Below are 15696 nucleotides of genomic sequence, written 5' to 3'. Positions count from 1 at the left end.
ATTAAAGGCATTCACCACCACCACCCGGCAAAACATTTTTTATAAATATGTTCTCTGGTGAGGTACAAAGATCGAGATTAAGAACTAACAAGAACCCTGGCCACAGAAAAGGGCATTGCTCCCCCTCCTCTCTCCCCAGGGGAAAAGAAAGTCAAGGACTTTTGAGGTGGGTCAAAGGGTGAAGGAAAGGAATTTGCTGCCAAGTCTGAAGTTTTGGGTTCAATCCCTGGGACCCACATAGGATTGCCAACTCTCAAACCTTGTCCTCTCATAGACAGACAGACAGATAAACACACATATTTTAGGTGCATACAAAATAAAGAAATGTAAAACAAGCAAACAAAAAGTAAAAAGAAGCAAAGAGGAAAGGTAAGGGTCCTCCCAACCTACCCTTCCCTCATTTGACCCAGCTGAGGTCACCCATTCTATAGCAATGTTTTATCAACAAGTTTGTATTACCCAGAAAATATTAAGTGTATACCCTCCTCAACGCCATGGCATGATAATACCAACCCTCATTCTTCCAATGATCGAACGACTTTGATTTTAAAAAGCAGTGTTCCTTGCACAGAGAAAGCACCTACCCTTTGTTTTAGCCGTGAAATGTCTTTTGCTCAGGCTTTGTTTCCGAGGGCCTATATTTAGGGAAACTGATTGAAAACTGCAATTCAAAGCCTATACCCTCTATTAGCACTTAGTTGGGACAACCCGATGCCAGGAGGTGGAGTTTCCCCACTCGGTGCTATTGCCCCTCTTTTGTGTCCCTGGAGTCAGTAGGTACACCTCAGAAGAGGGAGGAGGGGCCGGACTGACAGTAAAGGAACCAATCTCTGCCTGGCGACGGGGTGGGGACACAGAGCCACGCCCTCCCCTCCCAACGCGCTAAATCCCGCCTCTCTCGCACCTGTGAGTGCCAGGGCTTCGAGGCCGGCGCCCGCGCTTTGAGATTGGGTAGGAGGAGGGAGGGAGGGAGGAGGAGGCGGAGCAGGGGCGTGGCTTCACCTCTCGCGAGACCGCCTCCTGTTGCCGAGGCCGCCGTTCCCGGACTCTGACTGGCCGGGGGCTGCGCAGCCGCCATGTTCGGTTGCTATGCTGCGGCCTCGGAGACGGGGAGTGCTTGAGAGAGGAGGAGGAGACGGAGGAGGCGGTGGAGGCGAGGGAGGAGGAGGAAGGAGAGGAGGAGGAGAAGGAGGAGGAGGGTGACCGAGGTTCTCCTTTGCACTCTCACACAGAGCCGTCTCCCCGGAGTCACCCGCCGCCTCACGCCCGCGCGCGCTTCCCTGCTCTGCGGACGCGACATTGTTCTTTTAAGACTCCCGGAACCTGTCAGAAATCGGGGCTCCGGACTTGAAGGAGACTTGACTTCGGGTCGCGGGTACCGCGGCACTTTTCGGGGCGCGTGTGAAGGGATTAGCTCATCTCGCCGCGAGGTGCGAGCGAGCGAGCGCGCGCCTCCCCGCGCACGCCGGCCCCGCCGCAGCCCCGCAGGATGACGGGGTGCGGGCGGCCCGCGGCCGTGGCGCGGCCGCTGTGGCGGCGGCTGTTCGCGGGGCGCTGAGGGCGAGCAGCCCGACGCGGACCACGCGCCTCTTCCCCGCGGCCGCGAGCCGGGGCCTCCTGGATTTTTTGTATTTGGATTTTTTTTTTCTTTCTCCAGCCGAGAGGACGCGGCTGTGCTAACGAAGGTAAGAGAGGCGCTCGGGGAGGTTCTTCGCCCGGCCTGCTTGGTCCCCCTTTGCAGGTCGTGGGCGCGCACCTGAAGCTCGCCGGGCCGGGTGGCCAGACTACCGATCGACTTCCCTTTTCTTAGTGGGTCCGGGCATTCGAATCTTCCTGGGGTTTGTAGTTGAAATCTGCTAGGGATGAGTGCAAGGGAGAAGGAATGGAATAGATACGGAGATAGAATGCTCCTAAACTCAAGGTAAGGCTGGAGAACCTTCAGGGTTTCATTTGTGGGATTCTTTTTTTCTAACTATTAGTGTTAGGTTAATTGACTCATGTAAGCATCTTTATTTATTTATTTATTTCGCACACGGTAGGAACACACGCTTCCTTGAACTTGAAAGTCTCTTTGACTTGCTAGTATTCTACTTGCTTTTAGGAATCTGTAGTTGGGCCCAAAAAGTTGAGATGTAGGATAGATCTGAATCCTCCACTTAGATTTTTCGTGATGCTTTGGAATCGTCCCTACCTTCATGATGTTTAGATTCATTGTGAGTCAGTAGTAAAGAATAGATCGGTGTTTGTAAAATGTAAGCGCAGTGATTTGTGGCTTTACATTTTTGTTTCTGTGTCAATGTTTGTTTTATAGTTACTTACAGGGAAAAATGGAGTGTATGATTGTCCTTTATGGACAGGAACTGTTCTTACCAAAGCGTAGACACCTGAATTGTCCCAGAACGATTTCTGAAAATCAGTTCAATTCAGAGATTGAAGAGAAGCTAAAATTTGAGGGGGTTAGGGGAGGAAGTAGTTAAATGCACGTATGGATGCATTTGCTGGGGTTTCTTCAATAACGGAACAATTTACAGTTTCACTGATAATACATATGAATGTTTCCCTGAAACTTAGGTCAGAGACTTTATGTTTGGCTTTGCATCACAGAGTGACATCAGTGTGTACAAGGACTAGGTAGAGGGTTGTTCCAGGAGGACTAGCCATACCTACTTTTGGAGTGAGCAATTCAAGAAATATTGAATGTGTGACCAGATCTTGGGTCCAGATGAAATAACACAGTTTATTGGTCACATTTAAAAGATGGCTGTGGTGGAAAAACAAACAAACAGAAAAAGCTAATGTATCTATCTGACTTGTAAAGACAGACTAGAAGACTGGAAGGGCAAATACCGAAGCCTTTTGAAAAGCCTGGGCTTGTGAACATAAGTGTGTCAGAGGGGAAAACTTGTTTTCCAAAAGGGGAGGGATGACCATAAACAACTATTCAGAGTACCTAATAGACTATACCTAGATAGATATATTATTTAAATCTCGAATTTGAGGATTACAAATTCTATATTCTTTTAAAGAAAAAGTTGGTTTACAAGGAGAAGCTTAGGAGCTGTCTAGAATCATTTTATTCACTCATACGATCAGTCATGCCACCTTTTTTTTGTCAGAATACATTTCTGCTCCAGTTACCACAGATGCTATTTTTGTGTCTCTTCACATTTTTATGGCATTCTTATCTTTGTTCACATTTTGTAATAGCACATGTGCATGGATGTGATCTTGATTTATAAGATCAACATAGATATGTGTGTGTACATGACAGTATTCTGTATGTATCTGATCTTTAAACATTTGATAAAAAGATTGTTTTAAACACAAGGAATCATCACTGTTTTAATAGTTTTTCTTAATACTGAGTTGGTTACAGATTGTTGAAGTAGAAAATCAGAGATTCCTCAAAAGTAGTAACAGATGAGTGAATATATAAAGTTCTCATCTCGGGTTACTAATGGCTTCTAGGTGGTGGTAAATTGTGTCAAGTCTTCTCTCCTCCCCCACCTTGTCCTAATTGAGTAGCTTTAAAATGTCCCTAGTAACATTGTTGCTTTAAATTTATGACACTAATTTCTAATTTAAGCTAGGCATAACACCAGCATCTATTGAACACATTTGCTAAAAATACTTTCTGGGTCGGATGTACTTAGAATGCAGCCTCAGGAAAATTCACTTGAACTGTTATAGTGTGACCAGTTGTGGATATTATTTTTAAAAGAACTTTAATAAAATTACAGAATCTTATAAATTAGATTTATCAGTTTAGACATAGGTGCCACCTTTTTTAATATTTGAAGTGAGACAGTAATAAATTTATGTGTGATACCAATAGAAACTTTTTTTCAGTTTTTAAGAAAACTTATGTGAACTCTATTGATTTTTTTAAGTACTCTGGTTTGTATACTTGAATTTGTTGTTGCTGTTGTTGTTGTTTTGGATTTTTTTTTTGTTTTTTTGTTTTTTTGTTTTTTTTGAGACAGAGTTTCTCTGTGTAGCCCTGGCTGTCCTGGAACTCACTCTGTAGACCAGGCTGGCCTGGAACTCAGAAATCCGCCTGCCTCTGCCTCCCAGAGTGCTGGGACCTGAAATGTTTTAATTTTATGTATTGCAAATAGAGGTATAGAATAATATAAAGTATGGATTGTTATTTATTTAGTATCTATGGCCTTTCCTCAACTATGGAGGGGAGGCCAGTAGTTAGATTTTTGAGTAAATTATCTTTAAGGAACAAAATATGAATCAGATAATTTAAAGGAGATGCTTATTGAGAGTACTTCTTTTCTCTTCTGAGCGTTTGGTTGTTTAAAAGCAAGAAACCTTAAAAACCATGTAGGAGTCTACTCTTGTTTGGTAGATGTTTAAGGGCAAATAGGTTAAAGGTCTGTTTGAATTCTTCATATTGGGAATGCAAAATTGGTGAATTTTTTTTAGGAATGCAAGTCGATGTGACTTAATGTAGCTAAATAGAAATTGTTACTCATCAGTGAAATTTGCTTGATAGCAATTTACTGGCTTATAAACTGAGGTGAGTTTTGTTATTTTTCTGGATTTTTGCATGTAACAAAGTTTTTAAATGATACAGTTCAGAGATGTTAAATTTACTGGCTCAGTAGAAATCTTAAAGATTAATTTCTGGAAATTGGATTTTTTTGAGGGGAGGAGGCCAATAAAGTGTTGTAGAGAGACATTGGTATGTTTTCATGTAATTTTCAAAGTGATAGTGAGAAGGAACATAACAAAGAAGTAATATAGAATATTCTTTACCAGCATAGAAGAGCAGTTGTCTAGAAACTGTACAATTTATTTTATATCCTATAAGAATTTAGTGTATTCATAAAATATAAGGGATGTTTATTATATTCACAGTTATCTTTTATTTCATTATTCCCTGGTAGAAACAGAGGAAGAAAGGTATGAATATTTGAAGAAATTGGTAAGAACTGTATGCTTATCTTAAGAGGAAGGCATTAATTTGGGAGGCTCACTTATTTCTGTCTTCTCACAGGAGGTTCAGTGGAGTACTAGAAAGAAAAGAGGCTCCAGAGGGGGAAGAATGGTAGTATTTATCATCTATTGAGTTCCAGACAGTATACATACAAAAAAGTTATTTCACTTAACCATCAAGTATACTTTTGAGGTGTGTTTATTAGTTCACCCATATGTTAAGCTTGTGCCATTTGCTCCTGTCCAAGTGGAATTCAAACCATGCCTGTCACATCTAAAGCTTGTTCCTTAGAGCAATGCAGTCCAGTTACGTTTTCTGTAGTGATGAAATTACTTTGCCCTCTTTCCCAAATTTATTGAAGTATAGTTGACACATATGGGGGAAATATTTTTTCCCTACCCAGTTAGATATGGTGGCCATTAGCTGTGTGCAAGGTGTGGAACACTTGAGGTGGAACTGGTCTGTGTGAAAAACTGAGGATGATGTTGCATTTTGTTTTAGTCATTTTAAATTTCTAGCCAAATGTGGTTGCTTGTTACATGGTCTGAGTTAGCATAGCTTTAAGATCTTGCTTCCTAGAAGATCTAAGGTCTGGTATTCTGTCTTCTACTGGTTGACACAACTTACTTAGTTCTTGAGCTTCAATTTAACCTGTTGAGAAAATGACAGGATTACCAAGGCTCTGTTTTGCTTTAAAGTTCAGTAACTTCTTAGAACACACCAGTGGCATTTAATATTCACAAGCATTATTTCTGAAGGAGTTTTCCCTCTCCACTGAGTTCATCACTCATATAAAGAATTTATTTTTGAGAAGAATTTATAAAGCACACAAAGGCGTAAGGTGTTATTTTCTGCATAGGCTCCTATACACAGCTGTTTGGTGAAAGCATTGTGTGATCCAAAGCATTACTTTTATCTTTTTATTGTTTCACACAGGCCAAGGTGATGCTTGTTAAGTGCTCTGCCGCTGAACTACATGTTGAATAAAAAGTGAATCTTTAAAAATCTCATTATTTTTTTAAGATTAGCAACTTTACAAAATAGAATTGCTGAATATGAGAGTGGACTCATGAAACAATAGGAAGGAAAAAAAAATCCTTGCCATTTTCCCATGTAAGATATATAGCAGTTTAGTTTCCCTTTTCTATTTCTACTACTCTTAGTACTTAACTTGTTCATTGTTTTCTTTGTGTATGAATGTGTGAATATGTATATGAAATAACCTTTTCATTTTCCTACCTGTAAATTGGCATTAGCAATAGGTAGCAGTTACAGATATTTGGATAAGCAAATACAATTTAAGTATAGGTTTTAGAAGTATGGGCTCCTGATTTTAGAGTTAATACAGGACTAAGCTGTGTAAGGGAATCAGGGAGACAAGAATGCTGTTATAGTGGTGCAGGTGAGGTATGAAGAGAATTAGAGATGGGGAAATAAACAGTGACAGTATATTTGAACATGGGGAAGGAGGAAAAAAATGAAGTTAGTCTAAGATTTATCCTTTGCCAGTTCTCCTTTGGGAATGATGGGCCAAATACTTTTGGATATATTTAATAAACCAACTGTTTTGCTGACACCATGGTTGTCATGAGTTTACACTGAACTTTTGAGAATTAACACTTTGAAGTAATTTCACACCTAATGAAAATTCTTAAAGAGCTTCTGAAATCTCTTTAACCACATGTTAACATTGAACTAGCTACACACACACACACACACACACACACACACACACACACACACACACGCACACACAAGATTAGCCTGGGATATTTGTTATGTTTGACTTAATAAAGTAGACTTAGTATCCTTGCAGTTGTCCAGAGGCTCCCCTGTTTATTAGAATTGATCTTTTTTTCTCTTCTGCTGTATCTAATTTCTTGTTTTGGAGAGACTGGGTTTCAGTGTGATGCAGGGTAATCTTGATTTTGTTGTATAGCCATGGACAACCATGAACTTCCAGTCCTCATGTCTGTACATTACAACATGTGTCACTGTGCCAGGTTTATGTGGTGCTGAGGCTGGAATGTAGGTATGCTAGGTAAGCTCTCTGCTGACTAGTCAATGTCTTCATCTGAGCCCTCTTACACTATAGCATGTTTTGGTGAAACTACCTAAGCTCTTTGCTGGTCCATTCTCATCCTCAGTTCCACATTGTAGTTGTTGGTTTTTGGTAATTTTTTTCGTTGTTTTTGTTTTTGTTTGGCTTTTGGGACAGGTTTTCCCAGTGTAGCCCTGGCTGTTCTGGAACTCCCTCTGTAGGTGAAGCTGACCTCAAACTCACAGAGATCTGCCTGCCTCTGCCTCCCAGAGTGCTGGGATTAAAGGCCTGTGCCACCACCCCTGGCTCTAGCTCCACATTTCTGATTCAAGTGCACTATTTGTAATCTGCTTAGACTTTCTGAACCATTTGAGAATATGTTATAGACAAAATGCCTAAATATTCTAGTCTGTATTTACCAAACCATGGACAGTCTCCCACAAAACTGCCTGATCATGAAATAAATGCTCACACGACACTTAACTTCAGATTTATAAATGTCAGTCACATTTTCCCCATGATCCTAATGGTATTTCTTTGTCTTTTGTAGTCAAATTTAGAAGGTGATTTAGGATCATATATGGCACTTGTCATGTCTCTCCATTCTTTTGTTCAAAAGCATTTTTTTTTTTTTTGGCCTTTATTTTCTGTGTTTACTATGTGCTAAGATAGTTGTATATAAGTTAGAAGACAACTTTTGGAAATTGACTCTTTTCTACCACGTGTATTCTAGAGATTGTTAGGCTTGGTGGCAGCATTTTTACTTTCTGAGTGATCTCTCTGGCCCCTTTTTACCTCTCTTCAGTTCAGAACCATTCCTCACTAACCACCCTTCCAGTCTTTAGTGACCTTGATACTTTCAAACAGTCTAGCCCTTTTATTCTGTAATATGACTTGTTAGTTAAATGTTCCAATGGCTGCTCACATGCACACTGAGGACATTGTTGGCAGGAGTGCTTGCCACAGAAAGATGTACTATTCTTAGTGATCCACCAAGAGACACAGTATTGGCTATTGGCTCACCACTGGTGATGTTTCACCTTGAACACTATAAGCTCATGCTTGCTGAATGTCTCTGCTATGTAAATCATATGAAGACATATGAAGTCAGGTAATATAAAAACCTTTTGGATTTTGGGTTTTTTTTGTTTGTTTGTTTTTTTTTTTCTTCTGTTTTCGTATTGGACACCCAACCCCAAGCCTTTTGCTTCCAAGGTCAGTGCCCTATCACTGAGGTAAATCTCTAATTTCTCTCTCTCTTTTTTTTCCTTTTTTGTGGTGTTGAGGATCAATCCTAGGGCCTTTATATATAGTAGGCTCACTATTCTTAAGTGAGGAGACACCCAAGACTGTACCAGTTCCTTTCATCAGATCTTAAACATTATCACTTAGGTTTACCCCTGTGTGGGGTAAACTCATTGTTGCAGATAGTACTCATAGAATTCTGTTCCTGTTTGGTGGTTCATACAACTTACAGTGATTTGAACTTTTATTTCTCTGTTCAATTTATTCCAGATTTTGTAGTGGAAGCCTTTGAAGTTGACTTCTGTGTCTTTTGGACATGCCTCCATCCTTGGTATACTTCTAATCATACAATGTATTCTCAGATTATCTTATATTTTTCTGTTCCAGCTGTGCAATTATTTTTCCAAGGAACCCTGAAGTTTTTTTTTTTATTCAGAAGAGGTGTTTAGAAACAGAAACAGGCACTTGGTGTGTTTGTTTAAATTGATAAAACAATTCTAGTCTAACGAGAATCCTCTCTAGCCTTTTTTCCCTGTCTGTATTTATATTTGATTTTGTTTTAAATTTGTTAGTGTTCGAGTTTAGACCCAAGGACCCAGGCATGCTAGGCAAGCACCACTGACCCATGTGCCATTCTGTGTTTGTGACTGTCTTTTCCATCAGTGAGAAATTGGTTCTCACTGTTCCTTAGTGTAAATACTTACTTGCTCAGTTACTTTATGTGCTACTTTCCTAACCCTAGACTAGATGTTTCCCTGCCACTTTTGAGGTCCTGCCACTTTGGAGGCCTGTGTTTCCTCAAGTCATGTTGTTAAGATAGGGTAGTTATTTCCCACTTATTTGTTTTTTCTTTTATCATAATAAAATTTGTAGAGAAATGTTAAACCTACTTGTGGAGGAGAACAAAGGTAAAATTCAGGAAGGTGTGTCAGTCTGAGGATACAGTCTTGTCAACACACAAGGATCCTAACGAGGATCTTAGTTCATTTCCCCAAACACCAAAAGCCAGTTGTGGTTGCTTAAGTTTGTGATCCCAGCATTGGGTAGGTGGAGCTTACCTAGCTAATAGGTTGTTGGTAGGTTAATTGGAAGTCCTCAGGTACCAGTTAGAGATGTTGCCTAAAAATACAACAAGTGGACAGTTCCCAAGAATAACACCCAAAGATGACCTCCGGCATCTACATTCATGTCTGTACATCTGTACATCCACCCATGTATGAGCCCGTGCGCACACATGCAAATGTGCACATGCGCACACACACATTCTTACAATCACACAAATTAATAAATTTTTAAAGTCATTTGCCTTTTGGTCTATAAATGTAAATAGCAAGGAAAAAAATTCAAATTCAGATTTGTTGCTACCTAAGCATCTTTATACACCTACACTGCAGTACTTCTTTGTCAGTCTGATTTGGAAGCCAGTGAATTTAAAGTTGTTTATGGTTTATAGTTCATTGTTGAAATATTCTGTTTGTCAGTGCTTATGAAGGTGACCATTGTGGTCCTAATCACCATTGAAAGGTTAAGAGTTCTTAGATGGGAAGAGGACTGAATGAATATAAGAATGTCTACACTTATAGGCTAAAAGGTAAAGAGAGTTTTTTGAAAGTGTCAAATGCTTCTAAGTGAAAGCAAAAGCCAGAATGCTGTGATTTAGACTATTGGAAAGTTATTGGGGACCTTAGATAATTGGTTTTTAGGAAATTTTCCAATTGTATTTTGGAAAGACAACTGTTTGATTGATATATGGATTAAGCATTTAAAATTTTTGGGTTTTATCTCAGGTTCTATGGATTTTTAAGAATATGTGGGGAATGTAGAGGTGGTCACACAGCAGGGAAAGCTTTTGAGATGCTGCTAAAGTTTTTGTGACTTACACTCATTTAGAGACCTTTTTGCTTTAACAGAGAGTTATAAAACATAATTTTGTTAAAAAACATAATTTAGGATATAATATGTCTATTATGTTTGTTTTTTGTTTTCAAAACAGGGCTTCTTTGTGTAGCTGTAGCTGTCCTTGAACTTGCTCTGTAGACTAAGATGGCCTCAAGCTCAGAGATCTGCCCACCACTGCCTCCCGAGTGCAGGAACTAAAGGCATGAATCATGCCTGGCCCTTTTCATTATTTTATTCATTCTTAAGAAACTTATATTGTTTTTACTTAGGTAAGTTTGAAATCTATTGTGCAGCTAGAAGTGATATAGATCAGCTATCATTAGTTATATGTAAATAATATAGCTGCTGCAGGTAAGTCACAGTTACTAATAACAGTATACATTATCTGACCCCTCTAACTTCTCAATTTATTTTATTCATTATTTTCAGACAGATGTCATATTTCAGGATGGCTTGAAATTTACTGTATAGTCTAGCCTAACTTACCACTTGCAATCATTTTGCCTCCTCTCCCCTACCCAAGTTCTGGGATTATAGACATGAGTCACCATGCCTGGCTCAATTATTTTTAGAATTTTAATTCCTTTATTGAATCAGTAATGTGGCTACTTGGTTCAGATTTCAAAATAATATAAAAAGGTCTGTGTGGAGAAATTTGAATACTACTCCTTCCCTACTCTTTATAGGTAGCCTCTTTTTCTTTTTGGACAGTATTTATTTTATGAAAAGAAATATAAATTATTATTCACTTATTTGTGCATGTAGAAACTAGTATACTATATTGATGTTTTACATTATAGTTTTTTCTGCACAAAGTCTACTTTGAAGATTATGACTTCAGTATGTAGAGACAGACTTCTTTCCTCTCTCTGTTCTTTTTTTTTTGGCTATAAAAGTGTTCATTGTTTACCAAAACCAGTGAACCTTTTATCAAATGCTGCTTGGTAACAAAATCCTGTCATTGTTCAATAAAAAAGGAAACAATGAAAGAAAGCTAACTGTTTCAGTGTCATTAGATTTTCTGCAAGCTCACTTAATCCAGACTTGTTTAGTGTACTAATCAGATTGTCAGTTGTCGCAGGAACTCCTCCTTGATCTTGCCAGGCAACAAGGAGCTGCTTGTCTCTCATCTTCATGTCTTCACTGTCACATTCAATCTGCCTAATATCAGAGCCTTTAATTTCCAGAGAAGGAGCCAAAATCTTCCCCTGCTCACCAAGTTTGTTGGCGAATGACTCTATCTGCTCCCTGTTATAGGCTTATCTCGCCGAACATTTGGACTTTCACTTTCCTTTAGTAAAGCATCATTATCTTCCTCATCTTCATTCTCACCTGTTTTTATTTCTTCAGAAGGGGCTTATATTCACTTTCAGCCATGTTTTCAGGAGCTTCTTGTTCAATAGCTTCTTCAAAGAACTCCTCAAAAGTTGGCATGTGTTCTCTTGTTCCTGATTTACAGGCTTCCATATCACCAGGACACAGATTCCAGAGCCTTGTTAGCTCCTCATTTCCAATCAGGATTTTCTTGTTGGACTCTTTGCCTAAGAAGTCTTCTGGGGCTGCTCTCTTCCGCACCATTCTTGTGGTATCTGATGTTCTTTCTTTTACAAAACTTGGGCAACCTTCAGTTTTCCATGAGTTCCAGTTTTCCTCAGTGTTTAATATATATGCTCTACTATCTTTGAGAATCTTTATCCATCAGGGGGATTTTCAGATAGCAGTTGGTAGACTGATTTTGTAGTATCGTCAATCCAGAGTGATTGCTCATCAGTTAAAACATAATTTGAACTTTTGAATTTGACCTGTCTCTTCAGATACTGAAATAAAATGAGATACTGCAACAGGATGTGTCGACGAAAGTTACTGTCACTCAGTTGTAAATCCATCAACTTCTCACTTGTTAAAAACTTTGCGGAAGTATACATGTTCTCCTCCTGTTTTCAATTCTTCCATCTTTTTCCTGGAGGCTTGATAGCATCTAAATTATAACTTTTAAAAAGAGCTAAAAGCCCAACCTTTTAGCATTTCAACAGTGTTCTCATCTCAAACTGTATGCTTGAGAACTGTGTACAAGTTACACACACACACACACACACACAGGTAAAACAATAACAAAAAACCCCCCTCAAAGTTGTAAGTTTACAGTTTTGTTTTTGTTTTTTGTTGTTCATATTTGTGTGTACAGTTGCCTTTAAAGAGCTCTCAGGAGAACCAACTGTTGCAGCCAAGGGGATGTTCTCTACTGAACCCAGCTGCCAACTTAGTGAAAATTAATAGGAGCAATACTTTAGGTCACTGTGAAATCCATGAAGTCCAAGGTGAGGCACAGGCCTTGGTAGCACAGTGTGGGTGGGGATCCCTCACTAGCAACCCTCAGGTGACATGAACCTACAGATCCAGATGGCATCCAGATGGCACCCATGCACCGCCTAAGTTTACAGTTTGTGTTTGGTGGCATTCATAATTACCCTTGGCCATGTATGCTTGTGGGTTGCTAGCTGGGTATCTTTGCATCTGCAAAGAGATAAAAATAGTGTATTATCACTGTTTGAAGAATGAAGTGATAGACACGAATTATTCTAGTTATTATTGTTGTCTAATAAGCAATGCCAACACTTAGTGACATGAAGCAATCACCATTTAATGATTTTTAGATTTTATGTGTGAGGAATTCTAATGTAACAGGGCTCAGGAATGATTGTTGTTTACTTTTCTACAATATAATATATGCTTACTGGGTTGGGAATACTTGGGGAATAGAGGGGCCCTTTCCAGGCATGCTTGTTTATGTGTCTCATGATGTAAGCATAGACTATAGATTGGAGCTCTTATTCATGAACTTTCCATTATGGCTGAGGGAGGGAGATATCCTAGGTGAGTTTTGAGAGAAGTGTCCTTAGAATAAGTAGTCCAAGAAAATCAGATAGAATGTAAAGCCTCTGAAGGTCTTAGAAGTCATTAAGACATTTTCTTCAATACTAGCAATTAGCCAGTCTTCTGTATGCTAGGCAAGCTTTATTCCTAACCCCTCCAAATTATGTCTAAAGTACTTTCTTTTGCTTAGCTAATATATGAGCTGTAGGAGATGCCATACTTTGAATATTCTTGAACCACAGGTTGCTTAGTTGATTAAATAAACAAATTGATCTTTGGAGTCTGATAGATTGATTTCGGCCTTTAGTGGCTGGAACACTAGAAAGATACTGCATTTTCTAGCCATGTAAAGTTGTCAGGGTATGCCCCCTCTTTTAGTCTCTTTTTTTTCATCTTTAGAAATAAAGTTAATATCTCTCTATGCACCATTTATAAGATCAGGTTGACAGTAATTAGTTATGCATGCTATGTGTATCTTTCAGGTCTAGTTTTAGGGCTCAGTAGATATATGGAGAATAAACTTCTTGTGGAGAAAGAGGAACACTCCTCCACTGCTGGTGGGATTGCAAGCTGGTACAACTACTCTGGAAATCAGTCTGGCGGTTCCTCAGAAAACTGGGCATGACACTTCTGGAGGACCCTGTTATACCACTCCTGGGCATATACCCAGAGAATTCCCCGGCGTGCAGTAAGGACACATGCTCCACTATGTTCATAGCAGCCTTATTTATAATAGCCAGAAGCTGGAAAGAACCCAGATGTCTTTCAATGGAGGAATAGATACAGAAAATGTGGTATATTTGCACAATGAAATACTACTCAGCAATTAAAAACACTGAATTCATGAAAATTTTAGGCAAATGGTTGGAACTGGAAAATATCATCCTAAATGAGGTAACCCAATCACAAAAGAATACACATGGAATGCAGTCACTGATAGGTGGATATTAATTAGCCCAGAAGCACTGACTACTCAAGATACAATTAACATATCAAATTATTCCCAAGAAGAAGGAAGGAGAGGTCCCTGGTCCTGGAAAGGCTTGATCTAGTATTGTAGGGGAGTACCAGGACAGAGAAATGGGAGGGGGGCGATTGGGGAATGGGCGGAGGGAAGAGGACTTATGGGACTTATGGGGAGGGGGAAACCAGGAAAGGGGAAAGCATTTAGAATGTAAACAAAGAATCTAGAAACATAAAAAATAAAATTAAAAGAAGAAACTTCTTATGTTAAAGGCTAGTACTGGATATTAATTTAAATGTTTATTTGATATAGTCTATCATGGAGCTTAGGTTGGCCTTCAGCTGGTTTTGTCCTTCAGTATAATCTAGCATTTCTGATTCTCCTGCCTCTACTTCCCGTGTGTGGGGATTAGAGGCTTAATCTATCATGCCAAGTTCATACTTTAGGTACTGAAGTTTTCAAAGTAGCATGCTGCCCCCTAGGGACAGTACAGTATTTAATCAATTGTGGAAATTTCTGTTTTTTTGACTTGCATAAGCTTGTGTTTGGAATTAGTGTTAATGCTAAGTAGAATTTTGTGTTTTTTGTGTTTTTTTGTTTGTTTGTTTGCTTTGCTTTCGTTTTCAGTTCTCTGCCCTCCCTTTTAAAAGAGAACTAAGCTTTTATTTCTGTTTCTCAAATGAAGCTGGCTAAGTTGGTTGCTTAGTTGAAGGGATTAGTCAAAGAGATCAAATCCCATATCCTCCTCTGATTTTTTTGACTCTTCTTGGCTTCCGCCCATTCCCCAATCTCCCCCCTTCCATTTCTCTGTCCTGGATAGGACAGGCAGCAGCAGCAGCAGCAGCAGCAGCAGCAGCAATGGCAGTGATGGTGGTGGCAACCATAAGGGTAGCAGCTACAAATGCAGATGGATTGGACAAGAAGACCTTGACCTTTCAATAGATGGGAAAGTATACCCAGTCTCCACAAAGTTGGGACCTACTTGTATCCATTGACAATAGAATATGGCATTAAGGCCAGAGTCAGGTAACCAGGCAACATTTGCACACCTTCTAGGATGTGAGAATGCAGTCTGCTCTGTGATGCCAAGCACTTCCAGGTTTTAAAGGCTGCCATTGTCAAACATCTGTTGGATGATCAGCCCAGAGGAGCAGGTAGAAATGTTCTATGTTCACAGTGAGGCTTCACTGGCTCCTACTTTGTCCTCAGTTTTTGTTAGCTGTACATCACCCAGAATATCAATGGTACCTCTGGAGATTTTAGTGGTGGTGCCTAAAGCCCAGAAGAAAGGTTATCAGACCCCAAACCAGTGTGCTGGGCTGGCACAGTTACTTCACATGGGGCGATTGCATTAGCAGCTGGCACTTTATTGGCCAGCAGCATGTCCCTAATCTTGATAAGGTCCTCAAAGTCCACATTGCCCCAGATATAAAGCAGCAGTTTCTTCAGAGCTTGGTTATTTACCAGATGCCCCTTCATGGCCTTGCACATCATGGTGTTCTTACTCTTTAGCACCACAGCCTTCCCTGTGGATCTATTGCATCTTCTTGGAGCCCACATTGTTTGCACCCACAGTGAAACATTTTGGTTAATCATCCAAAAGTTGGATGATCTTAAGGAAGTAGTTGGACTTCAAGGTTGCTGTATCTTTCCTGGGCATCATGGTGGTGCGTCAGAGATTGCCACACAGGGTTTAAAGACTCTGTCACTACAAAGAGGATGCCT

General features: G+C 39.8%; 1 protein-coding gene and 1 pseudogene across 3 annotated transcripts in view; one reads left to right on the top strand and one right to left on the bottom strand.

Annotated features, from left to right (window-relative positions):
- Positions 1-882: 882 nt before the first annotated feature.
- LOC127697769 (uncharacterized) lies at positions 883-15649 on the bottom strand (annotated as a pseudogene).
- The window catches only part of Ptpn4 (protein tyrosine phosphatase non-receptor type 4), a 159819-nt gene continuing 145228 nt past the window's right edge, over positions 1106-15696 (top strand). For 2 of the 3 annotated variants that reach the window (XM_052200080.1, XM_052200078.1), the window contains exon 1: positions 1106-1685. The gene's annotated coding sequence lies outside the window, so the exon portion shown is untranslated. The remainder of the gene's footprint in view (positions 1686-15696) is intronic. The other variant, XM_052200079.1, reaches the window with a different exon arrangement.

Source organism: Apodemus sylvaticus, chromosome 12, assembly GCF_947179515.1.
Source record: "Apodemus sylvaticus chromosome 12, mApoSyl1.1, whole genome shotgun sequence".
NCBI classification, from domain to species: domain Eukaryota; kingdom Metazoa; phylum Chordata; class Mammalia; order Rodentia; family Muridae; genus Apodemus; species Apodemus sylvaticus.
The sequence above is the reverse complement of the archived record's forward strand: the minus strand, read 5'-3'. Positions and strand labels throughout refer to the sequence as shown.